This window comes from Jaculus jaculus, chromosome 7 (assembly GCF_020740685.1).
Source record: "Jaculus jaculus isolate mJacJac1 chromosome 7, mJacJac1.mat.Y.cur, whole genome shotgun sequence".
Classification (NCBI taxonomy): domain Eukaryota; kingdom Metazoa; phylum Chordata; class Mammalia; order Rodentia; family Dipodidae; genus Jaculus; species Jaculus jaculus.
In genome coordinates, this window is record NC_059108.1 from 116,916,609 (window position 1) to 116,940,054 (window position 23,446).

Below are 23,446 nucleotides of genomic sequence, written 5' to 3' on the forward strand. Positions count from 1 at the left end.
CCAAAGTTTCAAATCTTTATTTCATTACTCATAAAAGAATGTATTTCTCAGAGTTGTATTTCAAAAGTATAGATTTTTTTTAAATGGGATATTCTAACACTCCAATTTTGATTAGATAAGTATACTATCACATGACTTTTAAATAGACCCCACTCTCTGATACATTTAAATTTTTTACTGAAATGAGCACCAGGACTTGTCTTAGGGCAGTGCTCTAAGCAAAAGACATCCGTGCTAACATTTTTAAAGTCTCATATGGAAACTGACTGAGGATAGAATTCTACATACTTTGGAATAGAAAAGAAAGGGAAAGGAAAAATCAGCAAGAACATGTAAAATTGTAGTATTTATTATGTGTCAGAAACCTTAACTAAAGTAAAAACTCTGGGACAAAGAACCAGTAACAGATATAAAAGACCATTTTTATTTCATGACATCATCAACTGAGCTGTCTGGTCTACACATTCATGTATAGAAAAGCAACTGTCTTGAGAGCCAGAGATATTTGTGAACATGCTTTCTCATTTAAATATGTGCTGATTTCAAAACTGATTCTTTAAAAATTTTTTCAGAGCAGTTCATTTTTCCCATAAACAACTCATAGGTAAGGAGTTATATTTTGATTAAAAAAAACCTTGTATTTAAACTCTTCAAATTTGCCTGACTTAACCAATAGGTGACTGTGATTGTAGCATGACCAGCAAATATGTAGGGAGACCCTATGCAGGTTTGCTGTGCTCACAGTTCCTTTGTGTTCCAGTTAGGACTCTTTGAAGCTGGGAGTCTTGTGTTGGGTGACAAGAGCCCTCTGTAGGTTGGGGAAGCTGAGGTGGGACGTCAGAATGCCTTTGATAACGCTGTTCAGTCTCATTGGTGTTCATCCAGCCTACAGGCTTAGCAAAGAAAAGCATGGGAGAAGGGAGATGGGAAAAGTGAGAGAATGGAAGAAAAGGCAGGGGGAGCAGAGGGGTGAGGAGCAGGGTTTGGGGTGACAGAGGAACTTGCTTCATGTGGGAGGGATTGCTTGCTTGCTGTAGTCCTTTTTTCTTTCTTTCTTGGTGTCCACTGTATACAAAAACACCTGCTTTTTCTTTTTTTTTTTTTTTTTTTTTTTTTTTGGTTTTTCGAGGTAGGGTCTCACTCTGGTCCAGGCTGACCTGGAATTAACTCTGTCATCTCAGGGTGGCCTTGAACTCATGGCAATCCTCCTACCTCTGCCTCCCGAGTGCTGGGATTAAAGGCGTGCGCCACCACGCCCGGCAAACACCTGCTTTTTCAATGGACCCATCCTTTCTTTCATTCGCCAGTGATGTACAACACTAGATTCTTTTCGGTATATACTGGCATTACTGCTTTACTGCAAAATACTGCTAAACCTGAACCCTTTGGGTGGATGAACAAGGGAAAACTAGAGAAGGATTAAGTTGAGGGAAAGACTAAATGCTGATGAGCATGTGTATACATGCATCAGTGCCTGTGAATGACCTATTTGAATGGACATCTCAAGATTTAACAATTGGATGCAAGAGGACATGGAGCTGAGAGAGCCTGGCTTTGTTTTAAAAGGTAAACACACCCACCTTTTATTCTAAATTGGTATGAAACCCTGATTGATACAATCATCAAATATGTCTCCAAAAGAAAACACTCACTGAGTATCTGGAGCAGGGAATGGAAGGAGTGTATGCCCAGTGTTTTGTGCTTTATTTTACAGTAAGAAGCATAATAGAAGACCACTCTTGTATAGGGGAAATCTGGCACATCACCGTAGGGGATGGTATGGAGAGAGATTAAAGTATAGGACATTTTTTCCCCTTGTTTCTCTAGCTTCCTGTTGTTTTACAAGGTAAGCCAGGTTAGTGTAGAGGAGAACCCTCAAGGAGAAACAAAATGGTAAATCACAGCCCGGGACAGAGAGAGAGAGAGAGAGACTGAGAGAGAGCTGTGTTGAGGCGTATAAGACCAGAGGCAGCCTTCTTTCATTTGCTGTGTGTTAGAAGCAGACTGGATGAAACCTTAGGTTTTCTTTTCTTTCTTTTTTTTTTCAGTTAATTTATTTACTTGTAAGCAGAGAGAAACAGAAGAGAGGGAGAGGGAGAGAATGGGTGCACCAGGGCCCTTAGCCACTGCAAATGAACTCCAGAGGCATGTGCTACTTTTTGTGTGTCTGGCTTTACGTGGGCACTAGGGAATGGAACTTGGGTGGTTGGGCTTTGTAGGCAAGTGACTTAACCACTGAGCGACCTCTTTAACTCCAAACCTTAGGATTACTCCTGAAGCCATCTTTGTTTTGACTCACCAGCTTCCTCTCTCTCACAGTTCCTAACTGAGCCCCAGTCATTAAGTTTCTGTATTCTCCATCCCTACTTCACCCTTACTGCTGACACTGATCTGCTCAAAGATACTTGAGGGAAACAGCTCACAGTACTGGCTGAATTCCTTTGAGAAAAGGTTTCTAGAGTGTATCAAACTAGAACCCATCATGGTGACATGTTCATTAGTTGATGGACACAATTATATATTAAAAAAAATGACTGTACTTAATCATTAAGAGACTGTTCTCTAAGGTAACCTTGTTTCTAGAATACAGTGTAGTCATATGCTTTACTACAAAAATATATTGTGTTGGAAACAATGAGAGATTAATTCAAGTACTTCATGAATATTCATGTAATATATGTCAATTTGTTTACATATTCTTGTTCTGAATCTTCATTACTACACTTCAGCAACATGACAAGTGTAATTTTTTTTTAAGTAGATCATACCTAAAAGTTGTTAAACTTTTGATTGAATATGTGGGACAAAATTTCCCCATTAAAGTAATTTTGTTTCCCTCAAGGCTTTCAGATGGATTAAGAGCATTCCTTTACATTAGTGCTTCTAGAATCTTCCTGGGGTTTCCATTGATTAGGGGACTTTTAGAAATGCTGATTCTTTTTTGTAGGTCTTGGGCCTGAGTCTTTAACTTTCAGCCTTGCTGTGTGATTGATAGGAGTACTGCCATTGACTGCACTGTTCAGTTGCAAGGCTATTATTTGAGAACAAAATACTCATTCAAGAGTATACTCACATCCTTGTGTCGGTGTTCCTTAGTAATTTTTTTCTTTTAAGAAATTAAAGGCATAAAGTAAATATTAGAGCCACAAAACCAATTTTCCAAATTTGTTGCAGAGATTACAATAAAATACATAAAAATGATTTGTTACAAGCTTTGATCTAAACCAAGTACAGAAAAGGAACATAGATATATGGTCATGTGCCATTCTCATCAGTCAGAAAGTGACTGCAAGGAATTTCTCTTTTCAATCATCTCCAGACTCAGGAACTGCCTGTGGTTGCACTAAGGCAAATGTGGAAGTATTTTAAGTTAACAAGAATTTGACAGTTTCTTGCTTGTCAGGATCTGTGAACACAGTGTGTAGGTATTCTATATTAAGTTTAGAATTCTGGGTGGCTGCATGGCCCAAAGATGTCGGTTCATTAATCTGAGCTAGTACAAAAGGGACATGGTTCTTTCACTCTTTGTAATGGCCTGTTTTTGACCTTTGTTCTATGAGTGATCCATCCACTGACTTCCTGCTTCTCCTGCTTGTGGGGGTCTCAGTAAGAGGTGGAGGATCAGTGTTAATGAGAGGATTGCATAAGTTGTTCAATTTGAGCATGCCAAGTGGTATTTGTCAGACTCTCTTATGGTCCATAAACTTTTGGTATAGCTATTGTGAAATACAGTGTCATAAATTTGTCATAACCCATTAGTGAAGGGAGAGAAGCCGAGATCTGGTTCCTTGGGAACACATTCAAACACCCAGCAGATGGTGTTCCACAACGTTTATTTGGGAAAGTGTGTATCTGTTACATAATCTAAAATATGTCTTTTTCACATTTAAAAATATTTGGGTCATGATTTAAAGTTTTTATTGGATTGTTTTTTAAACTGAGAGGAAGAAGAAAGGTAACTGTATTTTGCAACATATTTGACATGTTACTAATAAAATTTTATTTCTGGTGAAATGTAGGTGCCTTTATGACAAAGGGAGGGGGTGGGATCCTGGACATGGCAGCTGCTTAAGTTCCCTGAATGCCAGAATTCACATTTTTAAAACTTTTTTTAAAAACAATTTGAATGTATATGTAATGCATTTTAATCATAATCTCTCATTATTTTCTCTTGTCTCCCATCCTCATTCCACTGAACCCCTTCTTTTTGCAAACTAGTCCCTCTTATTTTTATTTATTTATTCAAGAGAGAGAGTGAGAAAGAGGAATAAGGAGAGAGGAAGAGAGGGAGAGAGGAGAGAATAGGCATGACAGGGTCTTCGGCTGCTGCCAGTGAACTCCAGATGCATGTGCCACCTTGTGCATCTGACTCACATGGGTCTTGGGGAATCAAACCTGGGTTCTTTGGGTTTGTAGGCAAGTGCCTTACCCACTAAGCCATCTCTCCAGCTCTCCTGCTTTTATTTTAATGTCTCTTTCCACCCTCCTCTACCACCTTCGATGGAATGTTGTTGAGCCCAATACTGCGCAGGTTATGACCATGGCGATGAGGTCATGGATGCAGTGGCCACTTAGTGTCGGCAAAACACTCCTCTCCATCCTCTGGCTTTTGCCTTCTTTACGCTCCCTTTTCCAGGACATTCCCTGAGCCTTGGAGGGAGTGATGGAGATACCACATTTAGCTCCAAGCACTCAATAGTCACTTAACTCTCCGTATTTTGACAAATTTTGAGTTTTTCAGTAGTCAGTGCCATCTGCAAAAGGAAACTTCTCTGACTAAAGGTGGAAGCAGCATTAAACTATGGGCAACTTGATGGGCATAACAGATCCATCTAGTCAAACAACAGGAGTATCTTCCCTCCTAGGACATATGAGTTTCCAAGCCAAAGGCTTTTGACAGGGTGTTCAATACCAGGCATGAATTCCCACCTGTGCAACAGTCCTCAAATTCACAGAGCAGTTGGTTACCCAATAGAATTCATGCCATTATTGCACCACTGGGCATATCTTTCCTGGCTGGTCTGTTGCGTAGCTGGCAGGGTCCACTGTTGGGTAAGATGGTTTATAAATTTCCACCCCTCGCCGCAGCAACTTGCAAAGCACTTTCCAGCATCATGACAGCTCACCAGAGGGAGGAGACTTTCAGCTCAGTTCCACCTCAATTTCTCAGTGTCTAGATGTTACGAAGGTCTATGATTCTAGTTTGTTTTGCATTTTGTTTTTATGCAGAGTTTGATTAAAGGACTGAGAGATATTCTATCTTGTGTGACATTGTCTCTGTTAAAACTGACCCTAAGATGGTCAGAAGCATGACATAATGCAGTTTGCTGAAGACTTATTTAAATATTCTGTGAGTCAAGTTGAGAATCATTGCCTCACCTTGTAACCTCAGCAGGTGTGCACAGTGCTTGTTGGTAGATTTACAGGGGAAAGTAGGCAGGTAGAACATGCTGCAGAGATGCATTCCTTTTCTATTTAGACATAGCTCTTGTTTGTTAACAGCTTTGTAAACAAATGACTGAAAATTCTTTTTTCCTTTTTTGGTTTTTTAAGGATAGGGTCTCACTCTGGCCCAGGCTGACCTGGAATTCACTATGTAGTCTCAGGATGGCCTCGAACTCACGGCAATCCTCCGACCTCTGCCTCCCGAGTGCGGGGATTAAAGGCGTGCGCCACCACGCCCGGCCTTAAAATTCTTTTTTCTACAAGCGTTTAATGTGTATGGCACACAAGGGCTCAGGGTAAAGTGTTTCCAAGCAAACAGCACTTTTTCCAGCTAGACAACTTGCTTAACTATGTAGTCATCTAAGCAAACCAGGAACAACTGGCCCATATAAATGACAGACTCATGTACGCGTTAGTAAAAACTTACACACATATGTTACAGTGTGTTACCACAGGGCCTCTTCCAGGTGTAAAGGAGAAATGCTGTGCATTATGTAGCCACTTTGGTCAGTGCTTGGTGTGCCTGTGATGTTACAACATGGCATTGTCCAAATACTCTTGGTTTTATTTTTCATGAATATTGTGCTTTTCCCATATTTATATCCTACTTTTAAATCCAAACATAAGTGGTTATACATTTTTTTTTTAGCTGTTGAAACCTTATGAGCTATATGGAGAGAGAGAAAGTGAGGTAGAGAATAGAAAGGACAGGGTTTTTTTAATTAATTATTTATTTATTTGAGAGCGACAGACACAGAGAGAAAGACAGATAGAGGGAGAGAGAGAGAGAATAGGCGCGTCAGGGCTTCCAGCCTCTGCAAACAAACTCCAGACGCGTGCGCCCCCTTGTGCATCTGGCTAACGTGGGACCTGGGGAACCGAGCCTCGAACCGGGGTCCTTAGGCTTCACAGGCAAGCGCTTAACCTCTAAGCCATCTCTCCCGCCCAAAAGGACAGTTTTTATTCAGCTACATGAGCTTCCTTGTTACTATTAAGAACTAAAACAAAGGATGAGGAGGGCTGGGGGATAACTAGCAAAATGCTAACTTTACAAGCTTGAGGACCTGAGTTTCATTCCCAGGACCCATGTAAAATCCCAGGTGTGGTGGGGGGGGGGGGGCGGAGGCATGGGGGGGGTCTGTAATCCCTGAAGTGGGGAGGTGAAAACAGCAGACCCCGGGGGCTTGCTGGCTGGCTAGTGTAGCCTAGTAGGTGAGTTCTGAGTCAATTAAAGACCTTGTTTCAAACCAAAGGTAAATGACATTTCTGAGGAATGGCACAATGTCCTCTAGTCTGCATATGTACATATGCACGTACATGTGCAGCTCCACACAAATGCACACAGAAGAGAAAGGGTTTCCTCAGCTGCTTCTCTCAGTCAGCTTAAAATCTGCATAAGGTATAGACAACCACATAAAAACCTATTCTATTTATTTATTTTATTTTGTGAGACAGAAAGAGGCAGAGAGAGAGAGAGAGAGAATGGACACACCAGGGCCTCTAGCCACTGCAAATGAACTCCAGACACATGTATCGCCTTGTGCATTTGTGCTGGGGAATCGAACCAGGGTCCTTAGACTTTGCAGACAAGTTCCCTAACCACTAAGCCATTTCTCCAGCCCAAGACAACCAAATCTGAATCGCAAAGCAAGCTGCACTGCCCAAAAGACTTTTACTATCTCCTATTGTCACCCTGTCACCTTCATCTCCAGTTTTTTCTACCCAACCCCAGCTCACCACCTTTTTGTGACCTGATTGATATCCTGGAATTTGTTAATAATCATGGAAAGTTCTGATGCACACATATCTTAAAAACTTTAAAAACCTTTTTTTCTGGATTTATTTATTTATTTATTGGGTGGGGAGAGAGACAGAGAATTGAACCTGGTTCCTTTGGCTTTGCAGGCAAGTACCTTAACCACTAAGCCATCCCTCCAGCCCTTTATTTATTTACTTATTTGCAAGGAAAGAGAGAGAGAGAGGGAGAGGAGACAGGGGAAAGGAGGGGAGGAGAGAATGGGTGAACCAGGGCCTCTAGCTGCTGCAAACAGACTTCAGACAGGTGTGCCACTCTGTGCACCTTTGAGTAGTGGGGAATCAAACCTCAGGTGTTAGGCAAGTATTTCAACCACTGACCTATCTCTCCAGCCCAACTTATTTAATTTTAATTAAGTATGTACTTTATATGGACACATCATGTGTTGGTACCATTATTTCCCTCCTCTCTGCCCCCTTTCCACTGAGGGCCCTTCTCAGTGGGATGGCCAGTATTGCCCATGAAGATGTGGGTTATGAATAGTGAGGGCAACAATCAGTCATTGGGGGTGGGCAATGCCTCTGGGTATACCCCTTCAACCTATGACTTTTACAATCTTTCTGTCTCCCTCTTCTGCAAAATTCCCTGACCCATCATGGGATTGTTAAGTCTACTTCAGTGTTGAGCTCTCAGGAGCTTCTGGATTTCAGCTTTGGTGCATGTTGAGTGTCCTCATCGGTCTCCTTCACCCTGGCGCAGGTTGTCTGGCTCGCCATGGAAGCCGCACTTTTGATTCACAACTTCCATATACATAGACAATATAACAGGTCATAATCCCCTCCTACCACCCTCCTTTTTTCTTCTCTCAAATGGCCCCTCTTCACTGAGTCCCTTCTATTCAACTAGTTTCTCTTCTATTTTGGCGTCATCATTTTCCCCTTCCTATTATGCAGGTCTTGTGTCAGTAGCATCAGCCACTGTAAGGTTATGAATACCATGGCCACTTTGTATCTGGAAGACAGAATTACAAAATACTCCTCCCCTTTTGGTGGCTCTTGCATTCTTTCCAATACCTCTTCTGCAATGGTCCATGAAGCTTAGAGTGTAAGTGGCACACTTCTTTAGAAAGCCTGGGCTGGGGCCTGAGGAGATGGCTTGGTGAGTGTAGCGCTTGCTGTGTCAGCATGACAGCCTGGGCTTGGGTCACCAGCCCCCATGTAAAAGCCAGGCATAGTGCATACACCTGAGTCCCGGTACTGGGGAGGGTCTCTAGTATCTTCTATTTAGCTAGTCCAGCTGAATCAACTGCAAGTCCATTGAGAAATCCTGTCACAAGAAATAACTGGAGAGTGACTGAGGACGATAACTGATGTCAACCTCTACCCTGTGCATGCATGCACACACACACATATGTGCACCTTCATGCACACATGTGCCCACACACATATGCACCCATACACACACACACATACAAAAATAAGTTTTGGTTAAATCCTTGTTGTCATTTCTTCATGATGGGATAGCTGTCTTCTCCTGTGCTCCATAGTGTGCAAACCATCCCCAAACATCCACTTTCCTGGGAGTTATATTGGTCATTGCCCCTCAGATTTGGCGTTAGAAATGTTTGTAAATAATGCTGTGTATACTCAAGTTTTCCATAATTATTATTAAAATAAATGGATACATTTAAAAACTATTATTAGTAAAACACAGTGCCACTTTAGCCAGTCATTGTCATAGTATTTTTAGGGTTCACAGGGAAGGCAAATGTGGAGGTTTTATTTGTTGTCTCATATTACTCTTTTCATCACTTTGGTATACAATATTGGTCACAATTTTTTTTTTTTTGAGGTAGGGTCTCACTCTAGCCTAGGCTGACCTGGAATTTACTGTGTGGTCTCAGGGTGGCCTCATAATTACAGCAACCCTCCTACTTCTGCCTCCCGAGTGCTGGGATTGATGTCATGTGCCACTATGCCTGGCACAATTTTTAAATTATCAAATTAAAATGACGTCATCCTCACTTGGCCTCATTGGCAGCGAGTCTAACCTTCATCCTGGGAAAGATTGATTGCTCCAAGATGCTGCAGGGCATGCCCACTGATTACTAGCCAGTTGCACCTGCCAAGTAACCAACCTCACCCCCCAGAGTCCTCTATGGCTCAAGTGTCAACATGACATCACCATGGAAACCAGGAACATCCAGGGAAAGATCCTTCTTGTGGTCACTGTGGATAGGGAAATTGTATCCTGATGTTGAAACCTTTTCCAGATTGCTCTATTTTTATAAAACCTGAGTAGCATGAACTCCTTTTCATGTAAAACTCCCCGAGGATATGTTTTTCTGCATTGATATTAAATAATTAAGGGACTTAGATAAACCAGCAACTGTTGCCTCTGTTCAGCTTTCAAAATGAGGCAACAACAAAAACTCTTCACTCTGATGTTGTTGATAAGCCATTAGGATCTGGAAAAAAAAAATCTAAAGCATTAAGTAGTTCACTGTCTCTGCTGTCTCTGGTTTGAATTATGCACACTTTCCCGGATCCCTGCATAATTGAATGGCCCTGAGTTGATGTCGTCAGCACAGATGGGGAAGAGCTCTCTGCCTGGGCAAGGGAAGCAGTTGAACGGATGAGGTGGAATCATGGGAACAATCTGGACAGTGGGTGCGAATGCATCAGGGACTTAAATATTTATTTCTATATTTAGAAAAAAAAAAAAAAGATTCCTGGGCATGAGCCCAAAACTTAGGCAGTGTTGTTTTTTTTTTTCTTCTTCTTCTTTGAATTTGCTCTAAGGGTGTGAGTGCCTTTTAGACAGATGGCTTGAAGTGATTGCTACACTGACTTGAATATTGCAGAATTAATTTATTTTTATTAGTTTGGCTTCATCAGAAGAAACTTTCATTGATCTCTACCTACTGCTGCTTTATAAACTTGTGTCCTATGGCACTCAAACAATGGCTAAAGAAATGGTCCTGGACACAGCATTAGGCATCACTCAAGAGAATTTCGGTGATGCCTGTGGGTAAGAACACAATTTCCACATTGGAAGCAGGTTCTGAAGGATACATATATTTTATACCTGAATCACGCTAACACAGCATGGTAGTCATGTCCCTCACAGCCATCACTTTACCAAAATAACTGTCTGGAAAACATCCTTTAGGAAGAGAGTTGGTAGTCTCCTTGTGGACTTTCCACTTTAATGTCCCCATCCAAGGTTGTAAATCTCCCTGCCATTCTGGGCATCTCTGCTGCCTGAGTCATTATTTTAAAACGCTGGTTACCTGCACTGTTGCTTATCTTTAGCCTCTGGCTTTAGAGATTGGCTTTCTTAGGTATGTATTTGTAACTCGATGGAACCAGTTGCCTGGGATACTGAGATTTTAAAGATACATTTGTAGTCCCAGGAGGCCAAAATACAGAAAGGATGAGTAAAATTCACTCAAGAATTTAAATCAAGATAAATTTGCCCTCACTTGCATGTAAAATGCAGGCTGTTATGAAAGATACTGTTTAGTTAGGAGAAGAAAAAAAGGGTGGGGGAGAATTGCTGAAAGAGTAGATTTGGAGATAAAAAGGGAAGGGTTGGTGGGAGCAGAATTGAACAGTAGCTTTGAAGAAAGGGCAAGTTTTAGTAGGCAGAGAGGAGGACAATGACCAAAGGGAAAGAATTGGAAAAGTAGAGGTGAGATGGGGAACAATCTGAAATGTGGATCAGTTATACCACAGAACATTTGGAGCTGAGCAGTGAAAAAGGAGGCTGTAAAATAATTGGTGGGCAGCTTGTGGAAGGTTTTATATACCATGGTGAAGCAGTTGAATATTCTATATTGAGACCAAAACACCATAAAGATTAGGCCACTCTAAACAGCACATCTTCATTGTCAGAGATCATAGCACCTGTTACGTAGGTATTCGGCCCCTGAACCGTGGTGGGTCTAAGTTGAGATGTACTGTAAGTATGAAGAATATTAAAGAATTATAAATACATCATCTTTTATGTTGATTACTTATTGAAATGCTAGTACTTAGAATGTATTGGATAAAGCAAGAAATACTGAAAAAAAATTAACCTGTTTCTTTTAAAAATTTTAAACACATTATTTCTGTGCGTATATGCGTGTGTGTGTTTGTGTGTAAGTGTGAATGCGCCCATGCATGGGTGCTCATGGAGGCCAGAGGACAATTTTTGTGTCGGTTCTCACCTTTTCACTTCATTCTAGATCACAGCTGTGGCTCTTCTCTTAAAAAAAATTTTTTTTCAAGGTAGGGCCTCACTCTGGTCCAGGCTGAACTGGAATTCACTATTCACTATGTGGTCTCAGGGTGGCCTCGATCCTCCTACCTCTGCCTCACGAGTGCTGGGATTACAGGCGTGTGCCACCACGCCCGGCACAGCTGTGGCTCTTAGCTATACTCATTGTGAGCTTATAGGAAACTCACCTGCCCCTGCCTCCCACCTCACCATAGACATGCTGCGATTACAGGAGCCTGCTAGAGCTTTCTTCTTTAAACTAGAGTCTGAGGATCAAATTCAGACACTCAGGCTTGAGTGGTGAGTGCCTTATGCACTTAACCACCTCCCCAGACCTTAACTTGTGCCTTTAAAGTGTTTGTATAAAATGCCAGGAAGGTTAGAATTATCTAAGTGTTTCCTATAACATTTCAGTTGGATCATGTGTGTTTAGGTTCTAGACACCTGGGCCAGGGGTAGGCCATGAACAGACATGAGAGTGGGAAGAACAGGAGCAAGTGGGGGTGGGGTGGGGGGAATGCAGCAACCCTGAGCTTGACACATGCAAGTGGAGTGTCCGGTTAGGCAGCTGAAAATATTAACCTGGTTTTGGGGGAGGGCTGAGTGGGAGAAGCAGGAGAGAAAGCCAATTGTTGCACTTTTCATAACTACTGACAGTGAGTCATGTTTGAGTCTGTAGCAAACCCTTTATTCAGGCACATCTCTTCACACTTACTATGGCTTATGTGGACCTCTTTGGCCTTTTTCCTTGCAAGGTTCTCCTTAGTTTTCAATGTCCACTGGTACAAATGATGTACAAGGTTCTAGAGACATGGGGTGGATTTCAGGTGAGGCTGTAATGGCCCAAGGTATTGACTTAATTGGGGCTGGTGAGCTGAATGAACGTTAATACTCAGAACAACCACCATGTTTGTTTTGGAGTTTTCAGGCAGAAACAAATAGCCTGTGATCTTCATGTTTTTTTTAATCTACTTTGTGGACACAAATCACTACGAGGCAGTTAGAACACTCTTTGGATCCTGGTAACTAGAATTGTGCCAACACCTTAGACATTCTGCTGTCACCTCTTCCATTAAGGCATTGTGAATTCTTCCAGTTGGACATATCCTTTTAAATATTTTTTGTTCATTTTTATTTATTTATTTGAGAGTGACAGAGAGAGAGTGAGAGAGAGTAAGAGGCAGAGAAAGAGAGAGAAGGGCACGCCAGGGCCTCCAGCTACTGCAAACGAACTCCAGATGCGTGCACCCCCTTGTGCATCTGGCTAATGTGGGTCCTGGGGAATCAAGCCTCAAACCGGGGTCCTTAGGCTTCACAGGCAAGTGCTTAACCACTAAGCCATCTCTCCAGCCCCGACATATCCTTTTAAATTTGAGCTTTTTTTTTTAAAAAATTTTTTTGTTCATTTTTATTTATTTATTTGAGAGTGACAGAGAGAGAGAGAGAGAGAGAGTAAGAGGCAGAGAAAGAGAGAGAATGGGCGCGCCAGGGCTTCTAGCCTCTGTAAACGAACTCCAGATGCGTGCGCCCCTTGTGCATCTGGCTAACGTGGGATCTGGGGAACCGAGCCTCGAACCGGGGGTCCTTAGGCTTCACAGGCAAGCGCTTAACTGCTAAGCCACCTCTCCAGCCCATAAATTTGAGCTTTTTTAGAACAGCTATCTCCTCAGTGTCACCATTATCTGCCTTGTAATATATTGCATGATTCATATCATTTTTCCTATATTATATGGTCCCTAGATGCAGAGACCACATATTTATTGTTCCCCAAGTGCTTCATTTGCTTTGAGCTTACTGAAAAAGAGTTATTCTTAATGGCTTGAAATTAAAATAGATACTGTTGGTTGAACATTTAGTGCATCCCAGGCTTTGCAACTTACTTTTAAGCTATGAGTCCCGTTTTATTATTTCCTAAGCAACAGGAGCGTTACTTCCTCCCCTCTTCTTCCTCTTTCTCTTTTTCTTCTCTGTTCTGGGCTAAAGGAGATGCAACCCAGGGCTGTTCATGTGCCAGCATGTGTTCTAAAGCAGAGCTACACCCCAAGACATTTATTTGTATGTGTGTGTTCATGTGTTAGCATGTCCACATGTATGTTGATGCATATGCATGTGCCATTCCTCAGGTACTGTCTACCCTTTTTGAAAAAGCATCTCCTACTGTCCTGGAACTTGCCAAGTAGGCTCAGCTAACAGGCCAGTGGGCCCCAGGAGTCTGCTTGACTCCACGTCCCCAGCACTGGGGTTTTGAGTGAAGGCGCACCACCATGCCTGATTTGAACTTGGGTCCTCATCCTTGCAAGGCAAACATATTTGAGATGGCTCCCCATGCCCCAAGATATTTCTTCTTCATTAAAGGTTATTTAGTCCAAGCCAGTGCTTATGCTTTAGTTACCCATGTCTTTATTTTTTTGCTGCTAAGCACATGCTGACGAGATCTAACACATCTATGCAGACATACCATGGATGGACTGAGAATGGCTGATTCTGGGGTGCAGAGAGTAGGGCACAATGAGAACACTCCTTGCCACTGTGTATTTTTAGACCATGCTCCTGGTACTTAAATGATGCTCTAAGCAACCCAGCCACGGCCATGATCTTCTAAGCACAAACCCTTTTCCTGACAAAGACGCCCATCACAGAGGATCTGATTCAATGCCAGAACCCAGCAGCCTGCCCAGCCTCCCCTAGCTGGCACTGATTTCAAACATACTCAAGAGCCATATGGCTACTAGTCTGATTCACAGACATGTGACAGGGTTGCCATGATGGGTTCAAATTTTAATTCCTGTACAGAGCACAGCTAGGCATGAAAGCAGTGAATTCAGAACTTCAAAGCTGTGTGTTTAAAAGCATGTTTTTGAGAAATTTCATTTTGGACTAGCTATGTGAGTTTATTCTATAGATTTAAAGATTTTATCTTAGTGTTATTATTTTTGGATGTGGGGATTGAATGCAAGGCCTTATACTTCCAAGCATGTGTTCTACCACTGAGTATCACTCTCTGCCTTTCCATAGCCGTTTGAGTTGTGGATTCGTAGCATATGGTAAGAGAGAACAATGGAAGCTATCTTGTCTGCCATCCTTGTTTTAGGGTTCTGTTTTTGCAGTACTTCGGCTGGGACTTGCATACTAAGCAAGCAGTCGGCCACTGAGCAACACTCCCATCTCTGGCCTCATTTGACATGGGGAAAATAACCTAAGATATTATGTGATTCAGCACTGCAGTCAGAATCAGAAACCAGAAGTTTCAACTTCTTTCCATTTCTTAATATTTTCCCATAATTATAATAATCTATTATGCAGTGGTCTTGGTAGCTTTATGATATCACCAGTGACAAACGCCAGAGAATGTGGGAATTCAGCTTCAATATTATCTAACATGTATTTTATAGCCATGATGCTTAGTGCTGGTTTCTCTCCTCTGCATAGTAAGGTTCTCAAGAGAAAGACGATCTTTTGTTCTTTATCCTCCGGAACTAAATAAATATTTCTTGAATAAATGAATGAGTTGATATGAACCTGCCTTTAGAGTACACTTGGCATATAGTGGATCTCAGATGAGCCCATTAGGATAAGGGAAAGTGGGTCCTTGGAGGGAAAAACAAAACTGCGCATGCTTATACTCCAAGAGAACTGATACTAGCTAACAGGTCAAAGTCCTATTGAAGAGATGTGGTGTGGATGTGCAACACAATTAGGAACCGGTGTGCTGAGGGGAGCACTGTCAGGACAAGAAGAGAGTAACTCCCAACCTGAGTCCCCATCATGGGTAACAGCTGGTTCCCAGTGTGTCAAGCTAAGAGTGAATCTTCTAAAGGTAAGGAACAGAAATGTCATGGGAACATATTCGTAAAAGAGGTGGGAGCATTCACTTTTGGATGCGTCGCAAGAGGTCATGTTAGGATTGAGTCTGGAACAGCCAGGCCTCTGAGAAAAGATGAGACTTCCAGTGAAATCCCCATGGTTTTACATTGCAAGTCAGTAATAGGCAAATACTTAACTTGGGGTTCTTGTTTTTACTAAGGCCCAGCTCACTGCTCTTGTCAGATGCTCATAGAGTACACTAGATAATGGTGACTAGAACTTAGCATACTAATAAGACAACATGTTTGGTAAGGATTCTTTGTCCCATGGGAGACAGAAACCCAACCACATCAGAAAGCAGAACAGGATCAATCAAGAATCACTTCAGGTACTTAATGAGGCAATGTCAGATCCAGTCAATTCACTGTCTCTTGCTGTGGTGACTGAAGACTTATTTCTTCCTGTACTATCCTAGAAAGTTGCCTTTGAAAGCTAGTGTTGGGGCTGGGAAGCTGGCTCAGCAGTTAAAAACACTCACTTGCAATATCTGCCAGCCCGGGTTCAATCCCCTAGAACCCACCTAACACCAGATGCACAGAGTGGCATCATCTGGAGTTCATTTTCAGTTGTAAGAGGCTCTAGTAGGCCCATATTCTGTCTCTCCCTTTCCTTCTCCTTCTGTCTCTTAAATCAATGAAGAGTTTTTTTTTTTTTTTAAGAAAGCTAGCATTGAAAGCAGTAGATATCATAGCCTCTGTGTGTGCACCAAGAATTTCTGAAAAGAAAAACCTACATTTAATAATATTTCTGAAATGTTAGCTTATTATGCTTACTTTGTGACAGGCTTGGGTTTCTGTTAACATGTTCAAGTCCAGAGGGGGCAGGATTATTCATAGAATTGGAATTAGTGACTTTCACACAAATCAATTGCATATTCAAAGTCCTAAAACTCTCTTTATCTCCTTCTACCTGATATTAATTGAGACAGAATTTATCCATGTTTTTAGGCATGTCAAATCATGGCTAATTTGATTAGTTTTTAGATAGTGAGTAATCTCGACAGTTCCTTAGCAGACTCACAGAGGACTGTGTGAATAACAAAAGTGAAGTCTGGGGAAACAGTGAAGGGTAAAAACTTCTGGGCTGAAATGTGCATGGTCAGAATTCTTCGACTCTTCACAGCAGGGCCAGACTCTCCCTCTCCTCTCCCCGCAAACTACTGCATGTAGAGCACAAAATTTAGATGCTCTTAAGGCCAAGTTGCAGCACAGCTGGTGCCAATTTCGCTTTCTGTTCTTTAAGACAAACAGCTGAAACGATTTTTGATATTTAGCCATCTGAATTTTAACAGACTGTCGCCATCCCTCTCTCACCTACTTTCTGATTGTATCTTTATGATCCTATTTACCCCCTCTCCTAACCACATCTTTCTTATGCTTACCACATTCATTAGAAACTTAAACTTCCAGACAACAGCAGAACGACAACAACAAAAACTAGCATTCAGGTGTGAGGTGGCAAATAGTCTTGCTTTGTATAACAGTCTTGCTTTGTATAATTGAAGATATTTTCTTATGTATAGGTCGTGTTGGCTGAGGCAAAGCAAAAGTAGTCCTAATGCCCCGATGGTTCATAATATCAGATAGTTAAAAATCAGTACTAGGGGTGAGTAATGAATAGAGATGTTCCTCCAAGCGCTAGAAACTGAGTCAGGTGCTATGTGTATCAATGTGCCCTCCAACTGTAATGAGCTGTGATGGAGCTAAGCCACAATCTCAGTGTGCTGTGTCTAGATGTGTTACTCATTCCGTGAGGAATAAACTGGGAAGAAAGAACAGGCCTCAGCAACAGCTGTGGTGTTACTCAACACGTGAAACTACTTTGGAAGAAAAAAAAAAAAGATTAACTATGTAATTCTTGAAATTCAGAGGCATAGTGATCTCTTAAAATAATTAGCATCTGAAGTCAGAAAACTTAGTGTCATTGTAGCACCAGTGATGTTGTTTTAAATGTTTAAAAAGTAAAGAAGTTACAAAGAAAAGATAATCAGATGAGCTCAGAAGTCAGTAAAGATAAAGAAGGTCCTGGATGGGACAAGCAAAGATCCCATCCCAATTAAAAATACAGAGCAGAAAGAAAATCAGTGTCAGAAACAATGTCAGAGGAAGTCACTAATGGGAGTAATCATTTGAAAGGAAATGGTGATTTTTTTCTCTATGCCAAAGGCAAAAATTAGTTTAAAATCTTCTGAAAAGAATGTTTTCAGTGGATACATGGAATGGAAAACATTATAGATATGTTTGGGGAACAGATGTTTGGACAGAAGTGATACTAAGAGAAATCCCTGAAGAAAATGCTTCATAGCATGCAGATTTGAAAAATGCACTGTCAGAGGAACAGTTGACAAAATGCCAAATCATAGCAATATTTAAAATATAAAATATAAGCAACCAGACAGAGGATACATATGAATGTAAGGTTATTATAAAGCTGACATGAATTATGTATATATATGTATGTATACATATACATATACATGTACATATACATATGAATTTGTTTGTTTAAAACAGGATGGCTATGTAGCTCAAGCTGGCTAAAGTTATAATCTTCTTGCAACAGCCTTCCAAGTGCTGGGATTATGTATGTAGGCCAACATAACCAGCTGGTGAGAAATACATATATGCTTTTATATTTATTTGAGAGAGGGAGAGATAGAAAGAGAGAAGGAGGGAGAGAAAGAATGATCATTCAGAGCCTCTAACCACTGCAAACTCTAGATGCATGTGCAACCCTGTAGGTGATTTACGTGGATACTGGGGAATCAAACCTGGGTCCGTAGGCTTCTCAGGCAAGTGCCTTAACTGCTAAGCCATCTCTCCAGCTCCAGAAGAAATACGTATATATTTCGAGAGACAAATTTTATACGTCAAGGGTTATAAGTGAGGGGGTTGATTGCGGTCCTGGTTTGTGCCTCAGAGGCTCATGTGTTTGAACACTTGGTCCCCAGCTGGTGGCGCTGTTTAGGAAGGTTGTGGAGCCTTTAGTCCTATTGCTGGAGAACGTGGGTCACTGGGGGGGGGGGGGCTTGAATTTTATAGCCTGGCCCCACTTCCTGTTTTCTGCTTCTTGATTCTGCCCTAAATGTAATGAGCAAGTCCACCTTACCTTCTCTGCCATGAAACTCAACTGTGAGCCAGAATCTAGCACTTTCCTGCCTTCCTCAGCTTGTGTCAAGTATCAGCAGTGAGAAAGCAACTCAAGCAATGGTTGAGAAATGAAGAAGCATAAGCATATGTTTAGGTATACAAAGTCTTAGGAAATCTTAACTGATCATTGCTGATATCAGAGAGAATCACCCTGAAAGCTAGTGGCTTCAATCTCAAACATTTCTTTCTGCTTTTAACTATAAGGCTGTGCTGGGCTCTTATTGATATCAGGGGTTGGCCCAGCTGTTCTTGGAGGTCTGCTCTTGCTCATGTAAGTGAAGACTTTTGTCAAGATGATGGATTGGTTGAGGGCCAGGATGGTTGGTTAGGTGACGTAGTTGTGCTGAGGGTGCCCCCATGTGTTATAATTTTGTGGGTTATTCCTGGTTTACTGCCTTTTAAAGATGCATTTGAAACCTGTTGAAGCCTAGAGTTAACATTACTTCCATCATATTGACTTATTCAACAAATCACAGGCTACAGAAAGAGGGAAACTGACTACGTTTTAATGGGAGGACCCACCCAGCATGCTGTAGAAGACACGGACACAGGGGCAGGGTAAACATGAAAGGACTTTCTTTTTTCAATCAATTCAATAAATTTTTACAAAAATGTTACTCAAGAAAAAGAGCTATTCTGAAACTAGTATTAAAATCAAGTGGTGAGATTAACAATCCACTAAGCAAGATTAATTATAAATTAATGCCAGAAATATAGTATGGCTAGATAAAAATATAAATATCGTTCCTAGCTGGGCATGGTGGTGCACGCCTTTAATCCCAGCATTTGGGAGGCAGAGGTAGGAGGATTGCTGTGAGTTCAAGGTCACCTGGAGACTACATAGTGAATTTCAGATCAGCCTGGACCAGAGTGAGACCCTACCTGGAAAGACCAAACAAAAAAAATTCATTCCTGGGGGGAGGTATTACCATGGGCTATTTTTTATAATTATGGAAAATGTTAATAAAAATTGTGAAAATAAAAAAATAAAAAATAAACAGAAAAAAAATTCATTCCTAAAAGAAAATACATGTAGTTAATAGTTAACAGTGAGAACTCAGGCTCTTCACCCTTTTAAAAAATACTTTTATTTATTTATAAGCAGAGAGAGGGAAGAGACAGAGAGGGAGGGAAGGAAGAAGAGAGAAAAAAATTAGAGAGGCAGAAAATGGGTGCACCAGGGTCTCTCTTGCTGTTGCATATGAACTCCAGATGCATGTGCCACTTTGTGTATCTGGCTTTATGTGGGTACTAGGGGATCAAACCTGAGCTGGAAGGCTTTGCAAGCAAGCACCTTTAACTGCTGAGCCATCTCCCCCATCCCCATTTGCATCATTAATTAAAATTGTTTTGGAACACAAGCTTTACGAACCACTGTGGACAGTTAGGGGATAGACATAAGACAACAGAGTATAATAATAGACTCCAACAAGAAAGTCCCACTAGTCCTTTGCCAAAAGAGAGGTTACACCCATCAAAATTTCTCTAAATTAAAAATGGTTATCCCCTTTAATCTATGCTGACCTCACTCTCCATGGGAGAATCTTTTTTCTTTTTCAGAAGGTAGTGTGAACTGAGGACATCCAAAATCTATCAATAAGACATGAAAAGATAGCTGACTCCCTGCCAGGAGATGAACCACCCCTCACACATCCGCTAGAGCCCAGGTGAAACCATAAAGGAATTGGTGAGGTGAACAAGGGTGCTGCATCCATGGTGAGCCTGGGCCAGGGTGATGGAGAAAGACACTGAGGGTACTTAAACTGCACCAAAGCAGAAATCCAGAAGCTGCTGAGAACTCAACACTGAAGTAGACTTAAGACACACCCACCATGGCTCAGGGAATTTTGCAGAAGAAGATTGTAAGAGCCACAGGGTGGAAGGGAATATCCGAGGTTTTTCCCTCTTACAACTGACTGCTGCTCTCACAACTCATAACCCACAACCCCAAGGTGAACGCCAGCAATCCCACTGAGGAGGGCTCTCAATGGAATGGGGGCAGGGTGAAAAGGAAATGATGGTACCAACACATGATGTGCCCATACAAAGATTCTAATATATATATGTGTGTATGGTCCCAACTGATGAGTGGATAATAAACATATGGTATATTTACACAATGGAGTTCTACTTAGCGGAAAAGAAAAATGAAGTTATGAAATTTGCAGGAAAATAGATGGATCTGGAAAGTATTACACCTGATGAGGTAACTCAGGCCCAGAAAGCCAAACATCACATGTTCTCTCTCATATGTGGATCCAAGCTACAAATGATTGGACTTCTATGTGAATAAGAATAAACCTCAGTAGCAGAGGCCAGTAAGCTAGAAGGGAGATATAAAGGGAATTGAAATGGAGTTGGGGGGGGGGGACTTAATAGGATGGTATTGTATATATGTAAATAGAAGAACAGATTAATGGGGGTGTAAAGGCCCAAGTGAGGTCAGAGGAAGAGACTGAGTAAAGAAAAGTTGGAGGGAGGGCTAATAAAGATCTAAGAAGATATAAATAAATCATATGGAAACCTACTTTTTTGGACAATGGAACACTCAGAAGCCATAGATTGTTACTAGCAAATTTTCAGTGCCAGGGGGGGATACCTTCCAGTGAGTTGTTGGCTAGGGAGGTCCCTTATGCCCCCAAAACATTACAGGCCATTGCCGAGGCCCTTTGTTTCCCACTAGTAATATATGGTAAGACCTATTGCTGAAGACTCCACATACTTGAGCTGCAAGGTTACTGAGAAATCCTGTTGGAGCTGAGCTGAAAAACCTTCTCCATGTAGACTAGCTGACAGAAAGCTGAAAAAAGCCATATTGCAATGGGAGAGAGAGAAATCACCAGTGGAGATACTCAACAATGGACACTGCAAGCCTTATATTTGGCCAGCCAGGCCAAATGAGCCAACGGGTGCAATAGTGACACGTCTGTTATGGGGGAAACCAGTTTCCCTCTAATTTGACTGGAGGCCTGCTCCATGGGAGGGAATACATCCCTGATACTGTAAACCTACAACAGGGGTAGTCATGAGCCCTAGAAGTGTAACATCTGCTGGTGTCTGGCTAATGTATATACTATACTCACTAAATTGCCCCGTAAGCACTTCTCTTAATGTTCATCCCATATTTTAATGCTACTCTCACTTTTGGTTAGAGAAGCTCCTCTTTTCAGATGGCAGTGACCTTGGGATAACTCAGAAGGCATCATGGTGTTGAGAAGAAGTGACAGAGGAGTGCTCAACACTGAAATATCTCTATCACATCTTCCAAGGCTCAGGGTCCAGTGCAGAAGAGGTGATGGAAAGAATGTAAGAGCCAAAGGAAGGGTAGGACTCCTTACAATGTGCTCCCTCCAGACACAAAATGGCCTGGATATCCATGATCTCATAGTGCCTGACACTACCTACACAAGACCATCATAACAGAAAGAAAAGATGATGACATCAAATAAAAGAGAGACTGATTGAGAGGAGGAGAGGATATGATGGAGAGTAGAGTTTCAAAGGGAAAGTGGGGGAAGGGAGGGAATTACCATGGGATATTGCTTACAATTATGGAAATTTTCAATAAAAAAGAAAAAAGATTAAAACAAAAAAGGTAGAGAAGAACTTTCCTATTAACTGGTAACTAAAATCAATGAAATAAAGATTGCATTTAGAATAGTGATAAAGGAACTGTTACCTAGAGAGATAATAGCAGTTAATATATTCTTGAATTAAGAGAATGTGTTAAGGAGATGAACCATATTTCTAGATGGGGTGCCTGAATACTACAAACATATCAGTTCTTTTGCAAATAATTTATATGTATAATGAAATTCTAATAAAATGTTTCAGTTATCGCTGGGTGTAGTAGCACTTGCTTTTAATCCCAGCACTGTGGAAGCAGAGGTAGGAGGATCACCATGAGTTAAAGACCAGTCAGAGACTACCAAGTGAGTTCCAGGTCAGCCTGACCTAGTGAGACCCTGTCTTGACAAAAAGAACAATGACAAAAAGCTTCCTTTTAAAACCTTTCCACAGTATAATTCTAATGTCTTGGTAAATGACTGAAAATATGGGCATGAAAATAAAATTATGAAAAGGAGAAAGTGTTTTCAGAACAAAATACTTAACATTACAATATTTATAATATAATAATTTTTTTTTTGATTTTTGAATCAGATGTTACTCCGTTCAATAAGCTCATGTTTTCTGAGTGCTTGGTCCCCAGGTGATGACAATTTGGAAGGTAGAATCTTGCTGAAGGGTGTGTTGCTGAGGGTGGGCTCAGGAGGTCTTATGGCCAGCGCCTCCTTGCCAGAGCTGGGCTCATTCTCCTGCTGCGGCAGAGGTGATGTCTAGCCTCTTCTCATGCCATGCTTTCTCCCACCATCTTAAGGCTTCCTTTCAAGACTATCAGCCCAAATAAAAATTTTCCTTCCACCAGCTGTGTTTGGTCGACTGTTTTGTCCCAGCAACATGAAGGTAACTGCCACAGCATGTGAGATCATCAGAGTGGAGAAGAGGCGACAAGGGTGCAGTCAGGACGCTGGTTTTCAGGTACAGTAGAACGCGACAGGGAGAGGCAGGAGGAGCCTGGCAGAGGAAGCCACCACGGGATTCATCATCAGTTGACTGGATTTGGGGAACGAGAAGAAGATGAGATGCCTCCAGGACTGGGAAGAAGCCAGAAGAATGCTAGATGTCTGTGAGTGAGCTGGTCTATTGGGGTAGGACCTTGAGCACCTGCTAACACTCTCCAAACCACACAGACCAAAAGTGAGAGAGAGATGACTATGTTGTGGTTGGACCAGATATGGGAACACTTTGTATGAGAGACTCCTTCAGCACATGTAATGAGCTGTACACGAGGGAAAAAAAAAAAAAAAAGAAATACACATATTGCCTTTATCAGTTAAGAGACATGTGAAAGTGTCCTCAGCACCTCATATGCCCCAGGAAAGACCCAAATGAGCAAGTTTGTGAGGTC